The sequence below is a fragment of the Felis catus genome, chromosome A1 (assembly GCF_018350175.1).
Source record: "Felis catus isolate Fca126 chromosome A1, F.catus_Fca126_mat1.0, whole genome shotgun sequence".
Classification (NCBI taxonomy): domain Eukaryota; kingdom Metazoa; phylum Chordata; class Mammalia; order Carnivora; family Felidae; genus Felis; species Felis catus.
This window is the reverse complement of record NC_058368.1, coordinates 5017229-5041674: the sequence shown is the minus strand read 5'-3', so window position 1 is coordinate 5041674 and position 24446 is coordinate 5017229. Positions and strand designations below refer to the sequence as shown.

General features: G+C 41.4%; 1 protein-coding gene across 4 annotated transcripts in view; it reads left to right on the top strand.

The window, feature by feature from the left end:
• The window catches only part of MTMR6 (myotubularin related protein 6), a 72519-nt gene that overhangs the window by 38348 nt on the left and 9725 nt on the right, over positions 1-24446 (top strand). For 2 of the 4 annotated variants that reach the window (XR_006588669.1, XR_006588665.1), the window contains exons 15-17: positions 297-1331; positions 2884-2947; positions 10364-10541. The gene's annotated coding sequence lies outside the window, so the exon portion shown is untranslated. The remainder of the gene's footprint in view (positions 1-296; positions 1332-2883; positions 2948-10363; positions 10542-24446) is intronic. The other 2 variants (XR_006588683.1, XR_002740371.2) reach the window with 2 other exon arrangements.

Below are 24446 nucleotides of genomic sequence, written 5' to 3'. Positions count from 1 at the left end.
TTTTTAATAAAGTTGCCTGTAAACATCTGTTGTGCGGGTTTTTGTGTGGACAGAAGTTTTCAACGCCTTTGACTAAATGCCAAGGAGTGTAATTACTGGGTTGTGTGGGAGGAGCATGATTAATTTTGTAAGAAAGGGCCAAAACGTCTCCCAAAGTGGGGGGGCCGGTGGCATTCCTACCAGCGGTGGATGAGACTTCTGTTGTTCCACATCCTCACCAGTGTTCACCGTTGTCGGTGTTCTGCGTTTCGGCCGTTTGAATAGCCTTTTTTGACCTCTTTTTTTTTTTTTTCCAGGTCCGCTTTAGAGTACTGAAAATTCATTCAGTTGGCATTCTAAGTTGGATGAAATTCTGATCGTTTACAAAACTATATAAGGAGAAGTTGCAGGCTTTTATCGGTGATGTCGATTTCATTGGCCGTGTTTTGGCTATTCTGTTGGCTTTTCCGTGCAGTAGTACAACTCGCATTAACATGTTTTGGTGGGTTAAAACGTAGAACCTGTTTTTACAAGTACAGAACTATACGCTTTTTAGAAGGCTGTATCTAGAAAAAGCCTGTAAACTAAGATGACTGACTATCTCAAGAAAAGGATATATACTATTGTACTTATCAGAAAATAAAACACTAATTTCTGCCATTTTTCTAAGTGGTATTAGTGCTAATCTAATTATTTCCAAGCAAGTAAAATACCCCTTTGCACAGCAACTCTTGTCAAAGAGTGGAATGTGTAACCAAAAGCAACCTTCAGAAGCATTTGCACTTAACAATATTTGTGGAGCTTCTGTTGCAGAATGGTAGGAGAATCACATTCTGAATCGCCTACCCCGATCAGTAAGCGTCTCTCCTGTTCTTAAAAGAAACGCAGAATTACTTTCCCATGAAGAGCAGTAATTTGGGACGCATCGTACTTAAGAAACATTGCTGCACAAGATGGGTGAGAAAGAAACCTTTATTTTAGGTCACCGAGAGTTTGGGCTCTGTTACTGTAGCATAACCTAGTTCATCCTGAATGAGGAAACCATTAGCACACCTAAGAAGTTAATAAGCCTCTGATTTCATCTAGATTCCAGCCCCTCATGGTCTCCTCAGGGCCTTTTACTTACTTTTGCACTCCTATCTACAGTTGTTTCATGCATTGCATTTGCTTGTACCTCTCTAGGCTCTGACGTTGAACAGTCCCCTCACCCTTTGCACTGACATCTTGAACCAGACCAACTGTAGGGTATCTTACGACCTCCTGAACCTCCTTACTCAGGAGGATATAATAATCAGCCTGTTCCACTGTTTTGATGATAAATTCGATCACTTGGTTGATCTCTCCTTCTAAAGGTACATTTGCCCCCCCCCCCACCCCGGCTTCGCACTTAGCCAATTCTCTGCTAGGTGATTTTTTTTTTAATGTTTATTCATTTTTGAGAGACTGAACATGAGTGGGGGAGGGGCAGACAGAGGGAGACACAGAATCCGAAGCAGGCCCCAGGCTCCAAGCTGTCAGCACAGAGTCTGATGCGGGGCTTGAGCTCACGAACCGCGAGAGCATGACCTGAGCTGAAGTCGGACACGACCGACTGAGCCACCCAGGCGCCCCATCTGCCAGGTGGTATTTTGACATCAAAATGAATATCCCTTTCCCTAACAACTTGTCCATTTGATAATATTTGCCTGAATCAGTTATTTCATTGGGTGTTCCAAAATGCTGATTTTCTAAATTGTCTTTTCACTTTTACGTTTATTTGATGGTATTCTTTAAAGAAGTGCTTTCACTCATCAGATGGGAAAATTCTTCTGGAAAAGGGCCTGATAAATGCTTAATTCTTTCCCTTTAATCACTAATTTTCAGAGTAAGGAGTTGTAATACCTCCAAAAATTAGTTTTCTCTCTTTTTCTGTAGGGATGTGTATTTTTATAATCAGTTGCAGTAAAGGCTCTTTTTGCACACTGTCTGTGCAGAAGAGCTCCTTCAAGTTCCTTTCCTGTCCGTTCATGGATCAAGTAGTTTTGAGCACATTTTTGGATTGTGACAGGAGTAGATGTCCCAGGCCCATCTTGTGCTTTCCTGGCTCCAGTTTTGGAATTGGCCATGTCTCCAAGGAACCTTTGTTCCTGTTAGTGGGGAATAATATTTAAAACCAAACTCTGGACATCACATGTGCTCATTGCTCCTGGAGCGTCACTGCTTCCAGGCCCTTTTAGTGGACAGAACTAGAAAAATGTATTTCTAAAAATAATAAATTTAGGGGTGCCGGGTGGCTCAGTCAGTTAAGCGTCTCTTACTTCAGCTCAGGTCATGATCTCATGGTTTGAATCCCATGTTGGGCTCTGTGCTGCCACTGCAGAGCCTGTTTGGGATTCTCTCACTATTGTACTCTCTCTCTCTCTCAAAATAAATAAATTAACTAACTAACTAACTAACTAAATAACTTTAAAAAATAATAAGTTTAGACAATATTAATTCAAATTATTATTACCACAGGGCTTTCTTTGGTCTATTTCTTTTTTCCTTATACTAAAAATCCTGGTTTCTAATAGCATGTGTATATTGACCTTTTTTTAAAAGTAGGCTCCATATCCTGCAGAGTCCGAAGCAAAGCTTGAAATCACGACCCTGAGATCAAGACCAGAGCTGAGATCAAGAGTCGGACGCTTAACCAGCTGAGCCACCCAGGCATCTCTTGACATTTTTTGTTTTATTCTACAATATACTACAGTATACAAAATATAGTTTCACAATTGCAATTAGTGTTACTACTAATGATAGAAATACGGAATAAAAGTTAAGATTTCTTTGCAGTTCTCTTTATCCTTGTATGTATCCTACCAAGGACATAAAGAGAATTATATTCAAAAGTCACTTGAAATAATTTCTCTGTTCACATTACAGGCACACCTGAGAGATACTGGGATTTGATTCCAGACCACTACAACAGAGTAAATATCACAATAAAGTGAGTCAAATGAATTTTTTGGTTTCCCGATGCATATGAAAGTTATTCTTACACCATACCATAGTCTATTAAGTATGCAGAATTACGCCTATAAAAATAAGGTATATACCTTAATAACACTTTATTGCTCAATAATGCTGACCATCATCTGAGTTTCCAGTGAGTCATAATCACTGATCACAGCTCACCATAAGAAATATAATAATAATGGAAAGTTTGAAACATTGAAAGAACTACCAAAACGCAACACAGAGATAGGAAGTGAACAGATGCTGTTGGAAAAATGGTGTCGATAGACTCATTCGATGTAGGGTTGCCACAAACCTTCAATTTGTAAAAATTTAAAAAAAAAATGTGGTTATCTATAAAGTGCAATAAAAAAAGGAACAACTGTACTAATTTGAAATATAACTAAGATATTTTGTTTTCAAATTTAGGATTTGCTAATTTTCTTTTTGGTTTAGTGGATTTTTAAAGAGGTAAAACATAATTCAAAATTCCAATTTCTATAAAAAGGTATATGCAGAAGTCTTGCTTTTATTCCTTTCCCTTCTGCCCTGTTTTTTTCCCACTACTCTTCCATCTCCCCCACCACAGGCAGCCACTTTTATTCGTTTTTATTACCCTTTCAATATTTTTTTGCAATTAAATGTGCATACATATATGATGCATATTTATTTGCTTTTTTCTTAAACAAAAGATGCTTACTTTATATATTATTCTGTATCTTGCATTTTTTTATATCACTGAATCTTGAGGATTACTTCAGATCATTACAGATGGAGCTTGCTCAGTCCTTGTTCATGGCTACATAGTACTTCATGGTATAGATTTTATTAAACTAGTGAATTCAACTCATTCCTATTTTTTAAAACTTTTTATTATGCAGATGTTCAAAAGTTCAAAAATAAGAGTAGTGTAATGAGCCTTTGTGTATATATCTAGAGTCGATTATTAATGGCAGTTTGCTAATCACATTTGATTGATACTCTGCCATTTTTTGTTGTTGGCATATATCAAAACAGATTTCAGACATACCATTTTACCAAGTAGTTCAAAGTGTGTGTGTGGCAGGGCTGGGGGGGGGTGGGGGGGTGGTGCTAGCTAGCTAGCTAAGGTATGGTAAAGATGCTGTAGGTTGATGGATAAGGCATCAATATATTTTTTTCTTTTTCATATATTTAAGGTCATTTGGACTTTCTGTGAATTGCCTGTTCATGTCTTTTGCCCATTTTTTTCTGAACAAGTTCTGTTTTTTCTTAAGAGTTTTTTGTACTTTAGGGAGACTGACTTTTTCTCTACGATGTAATGTGCAAATATATTCTCCTTGTTTGTCATTTGCTTCTTGCTTTTTGCCATGCAAAAGAGTTTTAGATTTTGGAGATAGAATTCTATTAATCTTATATTGCTTCTTGTTTTGAGTTACAGTTAGACTTTCTAATCCTAGGCTATAAAATAATTCACCCATGTTCTTTTAGTATTTATAGCTGGGTTTTTTTGTTTGTTTGTTCTTCATTTGACTCTCTGGTTCATTTGGAGTTTGTTCTGGATATAAAAAGAAATATGGATTCAAATTTATCTTTTCCCAAATGGTTACCTGGTTATTTTAGTCATTTGTTAGTAAATTCATCTTCTTATCAGTGATTTGAGACATCATGTTTATGTACTTTTGGATTCTCTTCCTTAGCACTGGTGTGTCTGTTCATGTACCAAAATTGTACAACTGTATTTATCAAAGCTATATGGTAGAACTGTGCCTTGGCACTTTTCTTTCTCAGAGTTTTCTTTACTATTATTTTTATTATTCATTTTGAGGCCATCTCAAGTATTCAGAAAAGTTGAAAGTACAGAAGAAACATTTTTCCTGAACCCCTTTGAAAGTAAGATGCCGACATGTTGCCCCTACTCCTTTAGACACTTTAAGTGTATTTTCCCCACAAACTAAGGCATTTCCATATAACCGTAATGCAGCCATCAAAACCAGAAAATTAACATAACCACTCTATAATTCTCAGACCCCATTTAAATTTTCCAACTGTCCCCCAAATTACCTTTATTTAAAAAGACAATCCAGGGGCACCTGGGTGGCTCAGTTCGTTGAGAGTCTGACTTCAGCTCAGGTCATGATCTTTTGGTTGATGGTTCGAGCCCCATGCCAGTTCTGTGCTGATGGCTCGGAGCCTGGAGCCTGCTTCAAATTCTCGTCTCCCTGTCTCTCTCTGCCCCTCCCCCTGCTTGTGCTCTGTCTCTAGCTCTCTCAAAAATAAATAAATAAACATTTTTAAAGAATGATTAAAAAAATAAAAATAAAATAAAAAGACAATCCAGTTGTTGAATCCACATGTTGAATTTGATTCTCCAGTCTCTTCAGCTTCTTCAATCAGGAAAGTTTCTCAGTGTTTTCTTGAATTTCATGATGAATACAGGCCAGTTATTTTGTACTATCAGGTGAAATCAGTTTATTCTGCTGCTGGTGGTGTTAATTATGAACCCTTAAAGTGGTATGTTCCAGGTTTCTTCAAAGTCAAGTCACTCTTTTTGTCTTTAAAATTAATAACATTAGTATTTTGTGGAAAGTCCTTTGAGCCTATGTAAATGATCTTTTTTATTATCAAATAAATGTTCAGTTTATTTCATTTATTTATATTAACATGGACTCATCTTTGGTGTTAACTTTGCCATAATTTGTAACTTTATTGTGTGTACATTTACTTCAACTTTCTATGTTTACTTTATCTGTTTACTATGTGGTCTTTTTCATTTAAAAATATTTTTAAGCCTTTCTTTTAGTAATTACATATTTGGACTTAGGTTCGAGTGGTCGCCTCTTTAGTGATACTTTATATGAAGCACCTAGCTCATTTTTTACCTTACTTAGGTTTCTGCTCTTTGGATTGTCCACTGTATGTAGTAATCCTTGGCTCCCATGTGGTACTTATGTGTCAATGAGCTTATTCTATTCTTCCTTTTCTGTCTCCCTTCTGTGTTATTTCCACTTTGTCAGAGCATATAACTATCAAACTATCCTTCCACCCTCATCTCGTTTTTTGCTACTCTACAAGTTTTCACTAAATGTCTCCAATGCTCAACACCAGTCTTTTGCCAAAGTTTCCCCAGTGGAGCTTATCCCCTTGAAGATTCTTTAGAAGAGCTTGCAAGTACAATCTTTAGTTCTTGCATGTATTAAATAGTTTCTATAAATTTTATTCTTTTTTTTCATTCTATTTTTTTTCTTTTAATTTTTTAAAATTTACATCCAAATTAGCATATAGTGCAACAATGATTTCAGGAGTAGATTCCTTAGTGCCCCTTACCCATTTAGCCCATCCCCCCTCCCACAACCCTTCCCATAACCCTCAGTTTGTTCTCCATATTTATGAGTCTCTTCTGTTTTGTCCCCCTCCCTGTTTTATATTATTTTTGTTTCCCTTCCCTTATGTTCGTCTGTTTTGTCTCCTAAAGTCCTCATAGGAGTGAAGTCATATGATTTTTGTCTTTCTCTGACTGACTAATTTCACTTAGCATAATACCCTCCAGTTCCATCCACGTAGTTGAAAATGGCAAGATGTCATTCTTTTTGATTGCCGAGTAATACTCCATTGTATATAGATATACCGCATCTTCTTTATCCATTCATCCATTGGTGGACATTTGGGCTCTTTCCATACTTTGGCTATTGTTGATAGTGCTGCTATAAACATGGGGGTGCACGTGTCCCTTCGAAACAGCACACCTGTATCCCGTGGATAAATGCCTAGTAGTGCAATTGCTGGGTCCTAGGGTAGTTCTACTTTTAGTTTTTTGAGAAACCTCCATACTGTTTTCCGGAGTGGCTGCACCAGCTTGCATTCTCATATAAATTTTATTCTTTAAGAGTAGTATGGCTGGATATAAAATCCTTTGTGTATACTTTCTTTCCTGGGGTTTCTTAGAAATGTTGTTTATTTATTGTTGAGAAGTCTGATGCCAGCCATATTTTTCCTTTTAAGTGGCTTGGTCCTTTCCCTGGAAGCCCAGTGGATTTTGTTGTGTGCATGTGTGTGGGGGGGGTTAATTTTTTTTAATTATTTATTTTTGAAAGACAGAGCACAAGTAAGGGAGGGGCAGAGAGAGAGGGAGACACACAGAATCTGAAGCAGGCCTTAGGCTCTGAGCTGTCAGCACAGAGCCCGATGCGGGGCTTGAACTCACAATCCATGAGATCATGACCTGAGCTGGAGTGGGACGCCCAACCTACTGAGCCACCCAGGTGCCCCTGTGGGGTTTTTTTTGTTTTTTTTTAAGTCAAGTCATTTTGAGGTGCCTGGGTGGCTCAGTTGGTTAAGCATCCGACTTTGGCTCAGGTCATGATCTCGCGGTCTGTGAATTCGAGCCCCACATCGGGCTCTGTGCTGACAGCTCGCAGCCTGGAGCCTGCTTCACATTCTGTGTCTTCCTCTCTCTCTGCCCCTCCACCCGTCATGCTCTCTCTCTGTCTGTCAAGAATAAATAAACATTAAAACAAATTAAAAAAAATAAAGTCAAGTCATTTTATAAACTAGTATCTTGCAGTTAGTTACCTCCTCTAGTCAGTTTTTCCAGGTACACTGGGGCCCAGCTGAACATACAGATTCAGGTCTTCTATTTCAGCAAAGTTTTCTAGAATCATTTTTTAAATACTGGTTTTAGGGGTGCCTGAGTTTTAGGGCTCAGTTGGTTGGGCATCTGGCTCTTGATCATGGCTCTCGGGTCATGGTCTCATGCTTTGTGGGTTCAAGTCCTGCGTCGGGCTCTGCACTGACAGCAGAGACCCTGCTTGTGATTCTCTTTCTCCCTCTCTCTCTCTGCCTCTCCTCTGCTCACACACACACTCTCTCTTTCTCTCCCTCTCTTTCTCAAAAGAAGTGAATAAACTTTAAAAAATATATATTAGTTTTATTGTTTTATTCTTCTTCAGGGGCTTAAATTTCATAAGTATTAGATCTTTTTAGTTTTCTGTATCAGCTTCTCTTTTTACCATTTTTTGTTCATTTCTGTTTAATTTTTTACATCTTTTATTTCTTTCCTCTATGCTGTTTATTGTGCACTTAGTTGTTCATATTCTCCTTTTGGAAACTTAAAATTTAATCTTTGTTTCTGGATTTGTTTTCTTTTGCTTCAGTATCTTTCCTTTTTTGTTTTAATGTTTTATTTATTCTTGCAAGAGAGAGACAGAGCACGAGCAGGGGACAGGCAGAGAGGGAGACACAGAATCTGAATCAGGCTCCAGGCTCCGAGCTGTCAGCACAGAGCCCAACGGGGGACTCGAACTCACAAACCATGAGATCATGACCTGAGCTGAAGTCAGATGCTTAACTGACTGAGCCACCCAGGTGCCCTGCTTCAGTTTCTCTTTTAAGTTTGTTAATTCTTGTTTCACATCTTTTTGTTCATTTCTATTCTGAGTTTTTGAATTTACGATTAGTGGTTGTTTGTCATATCAGCATTTCTTTTAATTATATTTTAATGCATGTTGTCGTATTGCTACAATTCGCCTCCACTTGTAGCATTTATCTTTGGGATTTCATCTACTGAAAAGTTTTAATTCTCGTTTTTGCTTTCTTCTTATAATAACTTCCCATGGATGCTTGTTTTTGTTTGCTATTCATAAGCGTTTGTGTAGGATTTTCTTGGAACAGTTGTAGCAGGTGATCCTATGAAGAAGAATGCAAGAATTAGCATGTATTGCTAGTTTAAGAACTTCCTCTTCTGTTGCTGTAGTGAAGTACAGTTTCTTTAATAAATGTGCCTTTGTTGTCTCCTTTAGATTTATTTATATTGTCTTGGTAAAAGGCTTATCTTTAGCTGTCTTCTTCTTTCCCAATACCTCCACCTTTCAAGATACCTTCTTTCCCCTGGAAGTAACGTCTTCCTAAGATGACCACAACATACATCCTAAGCTCCTTCCTTTTGACTCTATAGTTTCAGATATGGTGTCACTATTTCTTCATGTAGAGAGGGATTCTCTCTCTATGGGAATGAACTATAGCTGATGTTAACTGTCACATTGCACTCTCTCACATTCATTTTCCACCTGACTGTCCACTTTGGGTGGAGAGCCAGTTCTGCTGGTCTCAGATCTTTATTCCCCCAGTCACATTTAAATTGAAACGTACAAAATTCTCTCGGTTATGCTGCAAGCGTGTGCCAGGAGGGACTTAATTTGTCCTCCCCGTTGACCTTTACAGCTACACCAATGAATACGTGGAAGTTCTAACGGGACTAACTGGATCTAGGGGTGGCGGGGGTCACGTGGTTGCACTCGAGGCCAAAGGCAAGGTAGGTGTGGTTACTGTAACGGACAGCAGAGTCAAAACGGCAGTTAGAGTGGTCGACTCATAAAGACCCGTGGCATTGGCTAGTTGATAATGGTGTTTCCAGAAGTGAAATGGATAGGAGACCTACTAAATTCTTGCTTGGTCTGTACAAGCAGAAAAGTTTATGCTCATGGAATTCATTGGCCTTGCTGCGTTGTCTAAACAGCTGGCCTGATAGGACAATGGAACGGCCCTTTGAAGATTCAGTTGTAGTGCCAGCTCGGTGGCAATAGCTTGCGGGGCTGGGACAAGGTTCTCCGGAAGGCTGTGCATGCTCTGGATCAGTGTCCAATATATGTTGCCTTTTCTCCCATAGCCGGGAGTCATGATTCCAGGAATTGCTCACTATTACTCCTCTAGGAGTAATAGAATTATTCACTATTACTCCTAGTGACCCGCTAGCAAAGCTTTTGCTTTCTCTTCCCATGATGTCATGCTCTGCTGGCCTACGTAGTCTTAGTTTGAGAGGGAGGAATGCCTCCACCAGGAAACACACCAATGATTTCATGAGCTGGACGTTAAGACTGCCACCTGCCTGTGTTGGGCTCCTCATGCCTCTGAATCAACAGGCAAAGAAGGGAGTTACCATGTTGGCTGGGCGATTGGTCCCGACTACCAAGAGGAAAGTGGACGGCTGTTACCCAGCGGAGGTGAGGAAGAGTGTGTCTAGAGTACAGCAGATCCTTGTGGGCTTCTTTTAATATTACCACGGCCTGTGATTAAGGTCAGTGGAAAACGACAAGAACCCTATCCAGTCAGTTACTAATGATGCAGACCCTTCAGGAATATAGGTTTGGAGAAGTCACGGGAGGTACCTGGGCAGCTCAGTCAGTTAAGTGTCTGACTCTAGATTTCAGCTCAGGTCATGATCTCACAGTTCGTGAGTTCAAGCTCTGCATCAGGCTCCATGCTGACAGTGTAGAGCCTGCTTGCGATTCTGTCCCTCTCCCTCTCTCTGCCCCTTCCAATCTCTCTCTCTCTCTCTCTCTCTCTCTCTCTCTCTCTCTCTCTCTCTTTCTCTCTCTCTCTCTCTCTCTCTCTAAGTAAATAAATAAACTTAAAAACAAATGTTTTTTTTAAGGAATATAGGTTTGGGTCACTCCAGCAGGTGAAGAACCACGACCAGCTGAGGTGCTGGCTGAAAGCAAAAGGACTACAGAATGGGCAGTGGGAAGAGGTACTTACGAATGCCAGAAATGACCATGTGACCAGTTACAGATTGAGGACTATTTCCTTCTTATATTGATGAATACATTTGTGTGAGTATATACATGAAGCAAATATCCTTGTTTTCTTTCCTGTCTTGTTCCCTCATTATATAGCGTATCATGTATTCACTATATCATAGTATCTAAGTGTTGTTAATGTCATATCGTAGTATTTAAGTTACAGGACGTCAAGGAGACGAGTAAACATCACTCAAGGGTTTTATTTCCTCTTGTGGGGAAGGGGCTAGTCATTTTTCAGTTGTGTGCAGAAGAGTTGTGTCATGTTAGGCAGAATTAGGATCTGGTTATTTTCTTTATTTGGAGAGAAGTATGGTGTAACAAGATATGTATGGGCCCAAGGTGACAAGGGGTGGGCTTGTGGTGATTAATTTTGTGTGTCAACTTGACTGGGTCATGGATACCCAGATACTCAGCTGAACGTTATTCTGAGTGTTCTGAGCGTGTTTCTGGAGGAGGTAGCATTCGAATTGGTGGACTCAGTAAAGCAATGTGGGTGGGCATCTTCCAATCCATTGAAGGTATGAAGAGAATGAAACAAGGAGAAAGAACTTACCTCCTTGTTCTGCCTGAATGATCCAGCTGAGACACTGGTCTTCTCTAGCCCTAGGACTGGAGTTCACACTATTGGGTCCCCTGAGTCTCACGCCTTCAGACTTGGACTGAATTATATTTCTGGCTTTCCTTGGGTCTCCAGTTTGCAGGTGGTAGATCACGGAACTTCTCAGCCCATGTAATCATGTGAGCTGGTTTCTCGTAATAAATCTCTTTCTCTGTGTGTATCCTTTTGCTTCTGGTTCTCTGTAGACCTCAGACTAACAGAGTTAGCTATGATTATCCAGTGGGGACCCAGGAGCCCCCATCTCTTCTTCCTAGGGTCTTTCTATTCTGTTTGTTTATTTTGAGAGAGAGTGTGTGAGCGGGGGAGGGGCAGAGAGAAAGGAAGAGAGACAATCCCAAGCAGACTCTGTGCTGTCAGCGCAGAGCCTGACTCAGGGATCACTCTCACAAACTGTGAGATCATGACCTGAGCCTAAATCAAGAGTCAGACGCTTAACCAACTGAGCGACCAGACGCCCCCCGACCCATGTCTTCTTTTTGTGTCATTATTGTGGTAAAATAGACATAACATCAAATTTACCATTTCAATTATTTTTAATTGTACAATTCAGTGGCACTAAGTACATTTACAATGTTGTGAAATCATCACCCTCATCCATTTGCAGAACTCTTTCATCATCCCAAACAGAAACTCGGTATCCATTAAACAATAACTCCCCAATGCCCTTGGTAGCCATTCTTCTACTTTCCGTCTCTATAAATTTGACTATTCTAGTTACCTTTTGTAAGTATAATTACGCAGTTTATGTCCTGTTGTGTCTGGTATATTTCATTTAGCATAGTATTTTTCATTTTGATCCATTTTGAGTGAATTTCATATATGGTAAGGTAAGGGTCCGACTTCATTTTTCTACATGTGGATACCCAGTTTTCCCAGCATTGTTTGTTGAAAACAACTGCCCTTTCCCCATTGAACAGTCTTGGCACTCTTATTGAAAATCTAGTGACCGTATATGTGAGGGTTCATTTCTTTGTTTCTGGGCTCTATATTTTATCCCGGTGATCTACATATTTGTCTTTATGCCATTACCACACTGTTTTGATTATTGCAGTATTGAAGTAAGTTTTGAAATCAGCATGAGGCCTCTAATTTGGTTCTTTTCTCAAGTTTCTTTGGTTATTAGGATCCCCTAAGATTCATGTGAATTTATGGATGTGCTTTTCTATTTCTGCAAGAACGCTGTGGAATTTTTGATGGGCATTTTATTGAACCTCTAAATTGCTTTGGATAATGTTGACATCTTATCTCTATTAAGATTCTGATTCATGAACACAGGATGTCTTTCCATTTATTTGAATTTCCTTTAATTTCTTTCACCAACATTTTATAGTTTTCAGTGTACCTCCTTATTAAGTTTATTCCTAAGTATTTTGTTCTTTTTGATGCTATTATAACTGGAATTGTTTCCTTAATTTCCTTTTTAGATTGTTCATTGCTAGTATATAAAACCCCCACTCATTTTTGTCTGTTGATTTTGTCTCCTGTAACGTTGCTACATTCATTTATTAGCTCTAACAGTTTTATGTGTGAGGGGGAGACTTTAGGGTTTTACACATGTAAGATCATGTCATCTGTGAACAGATAATTTTACTTCTTTTTTTTTCAATTTGGATGCCTTTTGTTTCTTTTTCTTGCCTACTTGCTCCAGCTAGGACCTTCAGTAGTAAGTTGAATGGAAATGGTGAAAACAGGCATTTTTTAAAATTATTTTTATTTTGTTATTAAACTTTTTTCTTTTACTTTAGAGATAGAGAAACAGTGCACAGAGGAAAGGGGCAGAGGGAGAGAGAGAATCTTCAGCAGGTTCCATGCCCAGAGCAGAGCCTGGCACAGGGCTCAATCCCACACCCCTAAGATCATGACCCTAGCCACAGTTAAGAGTCAGAGCCACCCAGACACCCCCAAAACAGGAATTTTTGTATTGTTCTTGATCTTAGGGGAAAAGCTTTCAGTCTTTCACCATCGAGTATGGTGTTAGCTATGAGTTTTTCATAGGTGGCCTTTACCATATTGAAGAAATTTTCTTCTATTCCTAGTTTGCTGAGTGTTTTTATTATGAAAGGACATAGAATTTTGTCAAATGAATTTTCTGCATCAATTGAGATAATCACTTTTTTCCTCTTCTTTCTGATTTTTGTATGTTGAACCACCTTTGCATTCCAAGAATAAATCCCACTTGATCATGGTCTATAATCTTTTTAACGTGCTGTTGAACTCAGTTTGCTAGTATTTTGTTCTCTCGTGTTGGCATGGTATAGGTTGGTAAACTACAGGAAGAGTGACCACCATGAAAAGCTGACACTTCAGCAAGGAAAAAGAGACAAAAGCATATCTCAGCTGCATTAACGGAGCCATCATCCTTCCAACTCATCTCAAATTTGTGTTTTGATATGGTTACCAAAAATATGAAAATTAAAATAATAAACATGAGTAAAAGGATCACATAAAATATATGAGAAATTCTAGTCACGTAGCCATCTGAAACAAACACAGAATATTGTAAAGGAAATGAAGTGGGAGACAAGTTGAAGAGCACACGTGAGTGTGAAATTGGTTGAGTGAGAAGCTCCTATTCAGGTTACTGGATCATCAGATGTTATTATCAGGGAGTGCTCCTTGGTGAAATAGAGCATGGGAAAGAGTTGTGAGGCAAGTCCAGATTAATACTCTGCTATAGAAATATAATGCAAGCCCTACATGTAATTTAAAATTTTTCTAGGAAACACATTTAAAAAAGTACAAAGAAAAAGAAGAAATTAATTTTAATGATACATTTTATTTAACCCAATGCATCTGAGATATTAGCATTTTAACAAGTGATTGATATAAAAGTTATGGATGGATATTTAACATATTTTTGTATTAAGTCTTCTAAATTTGATATATTTTACATTTAGGCACATACCAGCTTGAACTTGCCACACTTTACATGCTCAGTAGCCACATGTGCCTACCGTATTGGGCAGCAAAAATCTAAACAGTGGGATCTTGCTTGCCCAGATCTGTTTGTCAGTTTAATTTTGCAGAGCTTGACAGATGAAATTGTTAGCTTTTCTGCTCTCTGTTCTTAACAGATCCAACTGTATGCTCTTATACAAGATAGTTCCCGTAGGAAGGTATAAATCCTGAAGTCTTTAACTTATCTAATGGCGTATTCTTTAGAAATAGCCGACATTGGACTAATTGTCAAGAAACAGGCCCTTGGCAAGCGGTCTTGGCATTTGCGGAGGGCAAAGTAGGACTGGTGGCTAAGTAGTTGTGGCAGGTGAGGTCCTAAGGGAATTGGTTGAAGATTTTAGGCTCAGTGGATCCAGCAGGAGGTAGATTTTTTGAGCAGTTGGTAGATAGGGGAACAAAACATCAGGGAGATTGGGAACAAAAGTTGAGTGGGCAGAGAAGTTGGCCTTTCTTCGCTCTCGTGCCCATGTGTGAGTATGAGGGAGATGTGTACACACGAGAGTGCAGTCTGCAGGACCGTGGGTGTCCGGATTCCAGGGATACGGCAGCAGCATGAGCTCATACAAGTCCCTGTCTTGATCTTTTTCCCTTTCACCTCACTTGTATTCCACTCCCCAAAACATCCATTTATTTTTTTGTGTATTTTTTAAATGTTTATTTTTGAGAGAGAGAGAGACGGGGGTACCAGCCAAGGAGGGGCAGAGAGAGAGGGAAACACAGAATCTGAAGCAGCTCCAGGCTCCGAGCTGTGAGGACAGAGCCCGACGCGGGGCTCGAACCCATGAACCGTGAGGTCATGACATGAGCCGAAGTCAGACGCTTAACTGACTGAGCCACCCAGTCATCCCCAAAACATAGTATTTAACGTGCCTTTCTTGTCCTCAGAGTTTGTGTGTGTGTGTTTTGCGTTTACGTAAACCTGTGGAGTTCTTCCCTCTGTTGTTCTTAGTCTCACTCGTGCTACCTTCTCACTGTCCCTTCCTTTGATGCTTTTCCCACTTCAAGTGCTTTCCCCCATTCTTTGTCTTTCGGGCATTTGGCATGAGCTGAGTGTCTAGTGGATGCCAGGTAGGGTGCTGGGTACATCACAGACATCGTTTCATGAAAGTCTCTCAGTAACCCTGCACGGATGGTGGCATTTTCCTCATTTTGTGAAGGCACCAACTTGGAGCAGTTAGGTGACGTGTCTACTCTGGCAGCTAGCAACTTGGACTCATACTTTACTTTCCTGATTCCAAAATTCACACTCCTTCTGCGGTTCCAAAACCCTTCTTATTCTTTAGAGAAAGAAATGCACATGTCCTCTTCAATGAGGAAATGATATGAGCCAATTTGGCTATCTCTTGGGATGTAGGGAAACTAGCTGTTTGCAGATTTGGTGATAACAGCAGCTAACATTTATTCAGTGCTTATGGAAGGCAGTACAGAGCAGCGATTAAGAACACAGCCTCTGGAGCCTGGCTGACCCCAGCTCTGCCCCCATACCCCCAAGTATCTGTGGACTTTGGGCTAGTTGTCAACCCCTCCCTGGAGAAAGAAGCCAGATTCTACGCAGTAGAGAACACAGTAAGAAAATGAAGGTCTGCCTGTTTTTCATTCATTCATCCATGCGGCAAATATTTGACAGGCCTACCATGTACCAGAGATTACTCTAGGATTATTCTAGGAGGTGGGGATCTAGAAGGGGACAAGGTATAAAAAGTCCCTGCCCTTGGGAAGCTTAGCTTTTAGGGGCAGCAAGTAGGGAGGCTGATACTAAAGGAGGAACAGGGACCTCAGCCGGAGGAGGAGGAAACAGAATAGGCAATATCTTCAGTTTACTGCTGTCTGTTGTGTGCTAGATAGAGCCTGCTTCTGACCAAACTCCATACCCTAAGGGCAAGGTTTCATTGTTTAACCGTTTTATTGAGGTATAATTTAAATACTCGAAAATTCAACCTTCTTAAGCAGGCAATCCAATGATTTTTAATACATTTATAGACTCGCGCAACCCTTACCTCAATCCGGTTTTAGAATATCTTCATCACTCCATAAAACTCCTTCTTACTAAAAGCAAGGTGTTTTTGTTTTCTTGATGAATGAAAGGAGACAGTCTTTTGTGTGGAAGGATCCCTGACCCAAGGGCCAGGAGAAGCAGGACCCAGGCCTAGCTCCTAGGTGGTCCCCCCAGGCAAGACTCTTCCCCATAGAGTCTCGCTCTCCTCGCCTGCAATATAAAGGACAGGGCTTACTAAGTCTTCTTAGAGTTCTAAGATCAACTGACCAATGTTGTTGTATGCCTTAGTTTTCCAAAAAGTTTCCAAGGTATCAAATACAGAGTCATTTACTGCCTTGCTTCTTGTAAGGGGCTATTCAGAAGTATCCAATTCAGATATTTTGCATCTTTCTATAGACAGTTCACACCATGAACTATCCATGCTGTCTTAACTGCTGGAAATAGATTCATTAGCATTTAAAAATTGTTTTAAATGCTTACTTATTTTTGAGGGAGACAGAGACAGAGTATGAGCTGGGGTGGGGCAGAGAGAGAGAGAGGGAGACACCGAACCCATATCAGGCTCCAGGCTCAGAGCCCAATGCGGGGCCAAACTCACGAACTGTGAGATCAGGACCTGAGCCAAAGTCGGACCCTTACTGACTGAGCCACCCAGGTGCCCCTCATTAACATTTTTAAGCCTAATAGCCAATTCCAGAAACCCAAGAGCCAATTCAGAAAACTCATCCCTAAAATTCTGTTTCTCTAGAGCCAAAGTCTGTGTGTGTTAGGGTTCTCCAGAGACACAGACCGTCAGGACATACAGGCATACCTCGTTCTAGTGCACGTTGCCTTACTGCTTTGCAAATACTGTGTTTTTTCACACACTGAAGGTTGGTGGCAACCCCATGGAGAGCAAGTCTATTGGCACCAACAACATTTGCTCACTTCGTGTCTCTGGGTCACATTTTTTGGTAATTCTTGCAATGTTTTAAACTTTTTCATTATATTTGTTATGGTGATCTGTGGTCAGTGAATGTCAACGTTGTTATTGTAGTTTGTTTGGGGTGGAGGGTCCCACGAACCATGCTGGTATAAGATGGCAAACTTAAACCTAAATGTTGTGTGTATTCTGACTGCTCCATTGACTGGCCCTTCCTCTATCTCTATCCCTCTCTTTGGGCCTCCCTGTTCCCTGAGACACAACAATATTGAAATTAGGCCAGTGAATAACCCTACAGGGGCCTCTGGGTTGTTCAAGTGAAAGGAAGAGTCACACGTTTCTCACTTTCATCAGAAGCTAGAAATGACAAAGCTTAATGAGGAAGACAAGTCGAAAGCCACGGCAGGCCGAAAACGAGGCCTCTTGTGCCAAACGTTAGCTAAGTTATGAATGCGAAGGAAACATTCTTGAAAGAAATTAAAAAAGTACTCCTCCGGTGAACACATGAATCATAAGAAAGTGAAACAACTGTATTGCTGATACAGAGAAAGTTTCAGTGATCAAACGAGCCACAGCGTTCCCTTAAGCCAAAGCCTAATCCAGAGCAAGGCCCTACCTCTCTTCAATTCTGTGAGGGCTGGGGGAGGTGAGGAAGCCAAGAAGAAAAGTACGAAGACGGCAGAGGCGGGTTCCTGAAGTTTAAGCAAAGAAGCGAGCTCCATGACATCAGGTTGTAAGATGAAGCAGCACGTCATCCAGAAGAGCTAAGCTAAGATAGCAGTGAAGGCGGCTACACTACACAACAGGTTTTCAACAAGATGAAACAGATGCCATCGAGGACTTTCAGAGCTGGACAGGAGACGCCAATGCCTGGATTGAAAACTTCAAACGATAGGCTGACTGTCTCATTAGGGGCTAACGTGGCCAGTGACTGTGAATTGAAGCCAAACTCAGTTACCTTTCCCCAAACCCTAGGGCCCTTCAGAATTATGCTCCATCTATTTTGCCTGTGATCTGTAAGTGGAACAACAAGGCCTGGATGACAGCACATCTGCTTATAGTAAGGTTTACTGAAGAATATTTGAAGCCCACTGTTGAGACCCTGCTCAGAAAAAATAAAAGATTCCTTTACAAATACTATACTGCTCATTGACAATGCATCTGGTCACGCAAGAGCTCTGAAGACGCACAAGGAGATGAATGTTGTTTTCAGCTTGCTGACACAGCATCCATTCCACAGCCTGTGGATCATGGAGTCATTCTGACTTTCAGTCTTATTTTTTTAACAAATACATTTCATAAGGCTCTAGCTGCCATAGACGGTGATTCCTCTGATGGACCTGGGCAAAGTAAATTAAATCCCTCTTGAAATGGAAAACCATTAAGAACAACGGGAAGAGGTCAAAATATCCTTTGTAAGAGTTTGGCAGAAGTTGATTCCCACCCTTGGGGATGACTCTGGGGGCTCGGGGTATCAGTGGAGGCAATCACGGCAGATGTGGTGGAAACAGCGAGAGAACCAGAACTAGAAGTGGGGCCTGAAGGTGGATGGCATTGCTGTGTCTCGTGATAGAATGTGATGGGGTGAAGACTGCTTCTCACCGCTGAGCAGAGTACGTGGTTTCTCGAGATGGACTCTGCTCCTGCTGAAGATGCTGTGAAGCTTGTTGAAGGGACAGCAAAGGATTTGCAGTATTACACAAACTTAGTAGTTAAAGCAACAGCAGGGTTTGATTGAAATATGACTAAAATTACTTTGTTTTCCCTTAGAAGTCAAACTGTGAAGTGCTTTATAGTCCATAAACTAAGCAGGCGGTGAGACTTGTGCTCTTGAAGAGCGAGGTTGGCCCAGTTGGGCAGGCTTAGTGTAATGTCTCCGTTCTCCACTAGATGGCGCTGCTAGCCTACTGGGGTGGATTGTTGTGGCGCTTGTAGGTGCGTATGTGCATGCGTGGGAGCGGTGAAAATGGCGTCACCCAGCTACCCATTCTCTAGTATTGGAACTCTGTTCTCCCTGGCCAGCAATCACACATCCATTCTCTGTCTTCGGCTTCTGTCCACTCCCTGCTTTTACACAGTCTGTGACCACGCCCCAGGCAGAACCTCCCTCCTGAGTTATGTTTCTGATGTGGCTGTTTTTCCCCAGACCCTTACTTCTGAGGGACTGTGGCTTTGACCTGCCCCGCCCCTCTGTGGGAGGGTCTCACCAAGCAATGGCCAGGTGCTGGCTGCCCCCAGGAACGTTCGCAAGACTGTGCTGCTGCTGATGCCCAGAGACTGTGGCCGGGTGCCAGCCTGCCCCAGAAAAAGTTCGCACAATAGTGTAGCAGCAGAGTTTCAGGGATTAGGGAAAATCACAACACACATGTGGCACCGGGCTTCACCCTTAACGACCTTGTTCCAGCACCAGTGAATGTGGTTGTTCTCCTGGGTCCACTGGGGCCTTGCCTTTGGGGGGCCCACACAGTCTCTACCAGGTGTCCTTCCAGCAGGGGAACCACATCTCCCCGTGTGGCCTGAAGACCCCCGGACTCCACTCTGCTCCTGGGCATTCGCCCTTCCCACTAGAGCACCGCCAGGTATCAAGCTGCGGAGTTGCAGACTCTGTGCTTCCCTTGTTTATAGTCTTAATGGAATTTAAACCCTCTCCTTTCTCCTTTCTCCCTTTTTTAGTTCAGTCCCTGCAGCTGTTTCCACTTTTCCACTTTCTCTCCAGCTGCTTTTGGAGGGGGTGCTTTTCCCATATTCTCCTCCCCCCCATCTCCATCTTCTCTCCACCGGCAAAAGTGGCTCTCTGCCCTCTGCAGCTTCTCTCTCCCCCAGTTCACCTCTCCCCGCCACATATCTGCTGAATTCTGTGGCTCAGGTTGTGCAGATTGTTGTGTTAATCCTCAGATCAGTTTTCTAGGTGTGCAGGATGGTTTAGTGTTGCTCTGGCTGTATGTCTTGGACGCGAGACACAAAAAACTTCATGCTGTTCTGCCATCTTGGCTCCTCCCCTAAATAAAACTTTTATATGCACTAAGAAGCCAAAAAATTCATTTGACTTGCATTGTGATACTCACTTTATTGTAATGGTCTGGAACTGAACCTGTAATATCCCTGAGGTATGCCTATGTGTTTGTGGGTGTGGGTATGGGTGTATATATATACATATACATACATACATATATATATATACATATATATATAAATTTACATACATACATATATGAAAAATGTATATATAAATATATATAAATATATAAATACATAAATTATATATATAGAAATTAATAAATATATATAAATTACATATAAATATATATATATTTACATACATACATATATATACATGAATTTATTTTAGGAATTGGCTCATGAAGTAATGGAGGCCAAAAAGTCCCACAGTTTGCTGTCTTATTGGTGTTGAACCAGGAAAGCTGGTGCCATACTTTGTTCTGAGTCCAAAGACATGAGAAAGGGGAGAGGGAGGCTGATGGTGTAAGTTCCAGACTCAGTGTGATAGCTGAAGCAGGAGAAGGCATGTGTCTCAGGTCAGGAAGGAAGAGTAAATTCACCCTTCCTCTGCCTTTTTGTTCTATTTGAGCCTTCAGTGGACCGGGTGATACCCACCCACAAAGGGGAAGAACTCTTACTTTACTAGGCCCACCAACTGAGATGCTAATTTTTTCTGGAAATACCCTCACAGGCATACTCAGAAATGTTTTATCTGCTATCTGCCCAGATAAGCCCAGTCAAGTCGGCACATAAAATTAACCATCACAAGGGGCAGGACCCTTAAGGGCCTTTAAATCCAGGCCAAGGATCTCATTCAGTTGACTGTCATGGGGACTCATTGAGACTTTTGGTTATCGTTTTTATATGACAGTGAATGATTCAAGATGCGGTATCCTGGAACAAGGCCAAAACTTGAATCCTGTCATTCCTATCTGTGAATTTGATCAGGTTAATCTCCATAACTTGCTGTTTCTTTATAGATAATCCCACTTCAGTGGGCTTAAGATAATTGACAGATATGTGTGAAGCTCACAGTTGTCTTTGGTGCCAACTATTTGATGTTTTAAAATTATAAGAGGTATTTTATGAATAGTAATTTGGTGGCAATGTGTTGAGTCGATTGGCAGGAAGCCGGTTAGATGTTCAGTGTTTTTCAAAATATGGTTCCTAGATCAACTGCATCAGAATCAGTTTGAATATTTTGTTAAACATGTGGGTTCCTGATCTCAGTCCCAAATCTGATGCATCTGAATATTGGAATGGGCTTTGGAGACCATTGGATACCATTTCAACGTTTGCATAGCGTTTTAACATTCCCAGATGATTCTTATACACATTTGGAATTAAGAACCACTGCGACTGTTTAGCCCTAAGTAAATATTAGTTGTTGTTTTATTATTTTTGCTGCTGCTGTGAGTTGTTGCTATCATAGCATAGAGAAATCCTGCTTCTGCTTGGGGAGGGGCCATCAAAGGCTTTGTTTTGAACTGTTTGCATGAATGAGGAGGTTTAGGATGGATGTGTAGGTTTTGGCCAGGTAAAGAAGAGGGGAATGTTATCCATTTAGAACAAAAGCACAGAAAAATGGGAGAACATGGGTTTTATGGGGAGCTCTGAATAGTTCAGAATATGATCATAATGAAAAGTATGACTAGAAAGTAGTAAGAGTTGATGTTGGGTATTAATTCAAAGAAGATGAGAAGACAGTTTGAAGTTTTGATTTTAAACAAGAGGGACATAAGGTGAGATTTGTATTTTGGAAGGATTGCTCTGGACCGGTGGGGGTCAAAAGGAGGCTGCTGAGATAACCCAAGAGAGAAGTTATGGAAGCCTGAAGTAAGACATGGATGAAGGAAGGGCACCTGGGTGGCTCAGTCGGTTAACCGTCAGACTTGATTTCGGCTCAGGTCATGATCTCAGGGTTGTGAGATAGAGCCCTGCGTCCGGCTCTGTGCTGGGTGTGGAATCTGCTTAAGATTCTCTCTGTCTCTCTCTCTACTACTTGTGCTCTCTCCCCATCTCTTAAAAAAAAAAAAGATTTTGATGAAGGATAGGGGGGAGCTGAATAGGGAGAGAGCTAGAATAGACCAGCTTGCTGACCAATGATACATTGCTGAGGGCCTGAGAGTATGCACAGGCACCAGTCAGTGATGGCTTCCAGATTTCCCATTAGGGTAACTGTGTTAAAGATGGGACTGCCATTCACCTAGGTGGGGAAGAGAAGGGGAGAGTAAGGTGGGGGAAAGATGCTCTTGGGTTTAGTTATATTGCACTGAAGAGATCTATGGGACATCCAAGTGAAGACATTTTATGAATATGGGAATATAGGACTGGTATTCAGAGGAGAGACCTCAGTTATAAAAGGGAAGCCTGGAAGCCCCCAGTTTCTAGCGGAGGATTAAGATACGGGTGTGCATAAAATTTATCAGAGGTCCTAGAATAAGATAAGAGATCAGAGCTTGAGACCTTGAGAAGTAAGGAAAAGAAGAAAAGCTAAAGAAAAAATAGCAAGACAAAGAGAACATGGAAAACCAGAGAGACCGATAGTCTCCAGGGAGGAAGGGTCTGAGAACTTTATCTACCGTGTCAAATGCCATAAAGGTCATTTCATGTAAAGAGTAGAAATGGTCTATGTCCTTGTGGTTTGGCAAGAACAGTTTCACTATCAGACTGTAGGGGCAGAAATCAGACTTCAGCCAGCTTTATGGCTGAATGGGGGGTGAGTGAGTAGAGAGCATGACTACAGACCACACTCATAATTGGGAGAAAAATATGTCTTATCTATATAACTTTTCTATGAAAAGAGTTAAAATACACTAAAGGTCACCGACTTAGAAAACCCAAATGAGCATAGCCTATGGAATGTACACGGAAGGGGGAAAATGTCTCATGGGGGTTTCAGTCCTGGACTTTTGATGGCAAGAGTGTTTTCCTCGTCTTATCCAAAACCCGTGAGCACGTCTCCAGGCACCCAGCAATTGTGCAAGAGGCCTTTACAGATTGGCTGCAGAGATGAATACCCAGGCCCAGAAATAATTTATTTATTTTACAGGCCCAGAATTTTTAAGGGTTTTTTTTTTTTAACTAAAGGGAACCGTGTTAAAATATTGATACATACCAAGAATGATGCCTTTAATTTTCAGATAGCCTGTTATTTTTCCAGTTTGCTAAGATCGCTCGCTCTCCTCTGATAAACTCTCTCTTCCCTTCCTCATAAGTCCAGGCAAGTATTGAATCTAAATATTTTAGTATCTTCTAGAGCTTGGAAGCGAGTTAGGATTTTTAAATTTGTGTGTTGCTACCAGAGAGTAAGAACATCGCATCCTAGCGGGGATGTAGCCGACGCTGCTTGGAGCCCTGTGCCCCTCGGCAGAACGCCACTTAGAAGGCCCCTGTGCTCGGAAGCCAGCCTCCTAGCAGGCGGGGCTGGGGCCAGGAGTCAGGCCAGGTGGCTCTTGTCCAAATGGTTTCTGAAAATGGGCAATATTAATGAATGTTTAATGCTCCTCCTTCCCGTGCAGCTGCTACAAAGTGCTGTCCTCTTTGCGAAGATCTCGGGTTTGGCCCTGTTTCCCCCCGTTGTTGCCACTGAAGGTTTTCATCCAGTTTCGTATTCTGCATCGCCGTTGTCTCCAGTTGCCCTGTCCCCGTGCTGTGTCCGAAGCCTCTGGCTTAGGGTCCATTTTCAAGTTTCTGGGGCCTCTGGACCAGTAATATTTACAGCAGTTGCTCTCCCATGGTGTAAAGGGCCAGATGCAAGAAGAAAAGAGAGAAAGCTGCTGTGTGTGTGCAGTGCTTGGAGGCAGTTGAGAGATGGAACCTTTAGCTGCTTTGTATCTCTTCATGTCATCCTTCCATGAGCACGTGATGGCAGGGTCTCAGGTGTACTTTATCTGGGCCAGCTTTCGATTCCTGCATGCATTTCAGTGACACATGCATTACACAGTTAGCAAAGTGGCTGATCCATTATAAGTGACGAATCCGTGTTGTTATTCAAGAAATATTTAGTGAATGCCCTATGGGTCCGACGCTGTTCCAGGCACTGAACATACAAAATTGAAGGAGATATAGTAGTTCCTTGCCCTCAAGGGTCTCACGAGACCGGGGCAGATAATACAAGAGGGTAGGCGGAATTACAGAGCATGTACATTACTCCCCCTGTAACATCGCCTTGGAATTATTTGTTATAGGAGCAAAGGAGGGGGAGCTTTAGGTCTTTCTTTGGGGGCCAAGCTGGGAGTACACGGTAGGCGTCAGGAAGGTGCTAGAGGAGAAATGGTAGTTGGGTTGAGTTTTAGATGATGAGTAAGAATTCACCAGGTGGAGAAGAACATTTAAGATGAGAAGAGTGAGCAAACATGGAGGAAAGAGAAGAATCGTGACTAGTCCAGCCTCTGGTATGGCCAGGGCATTGGGGGGAATGGGTAGGTGTGAGGGGAG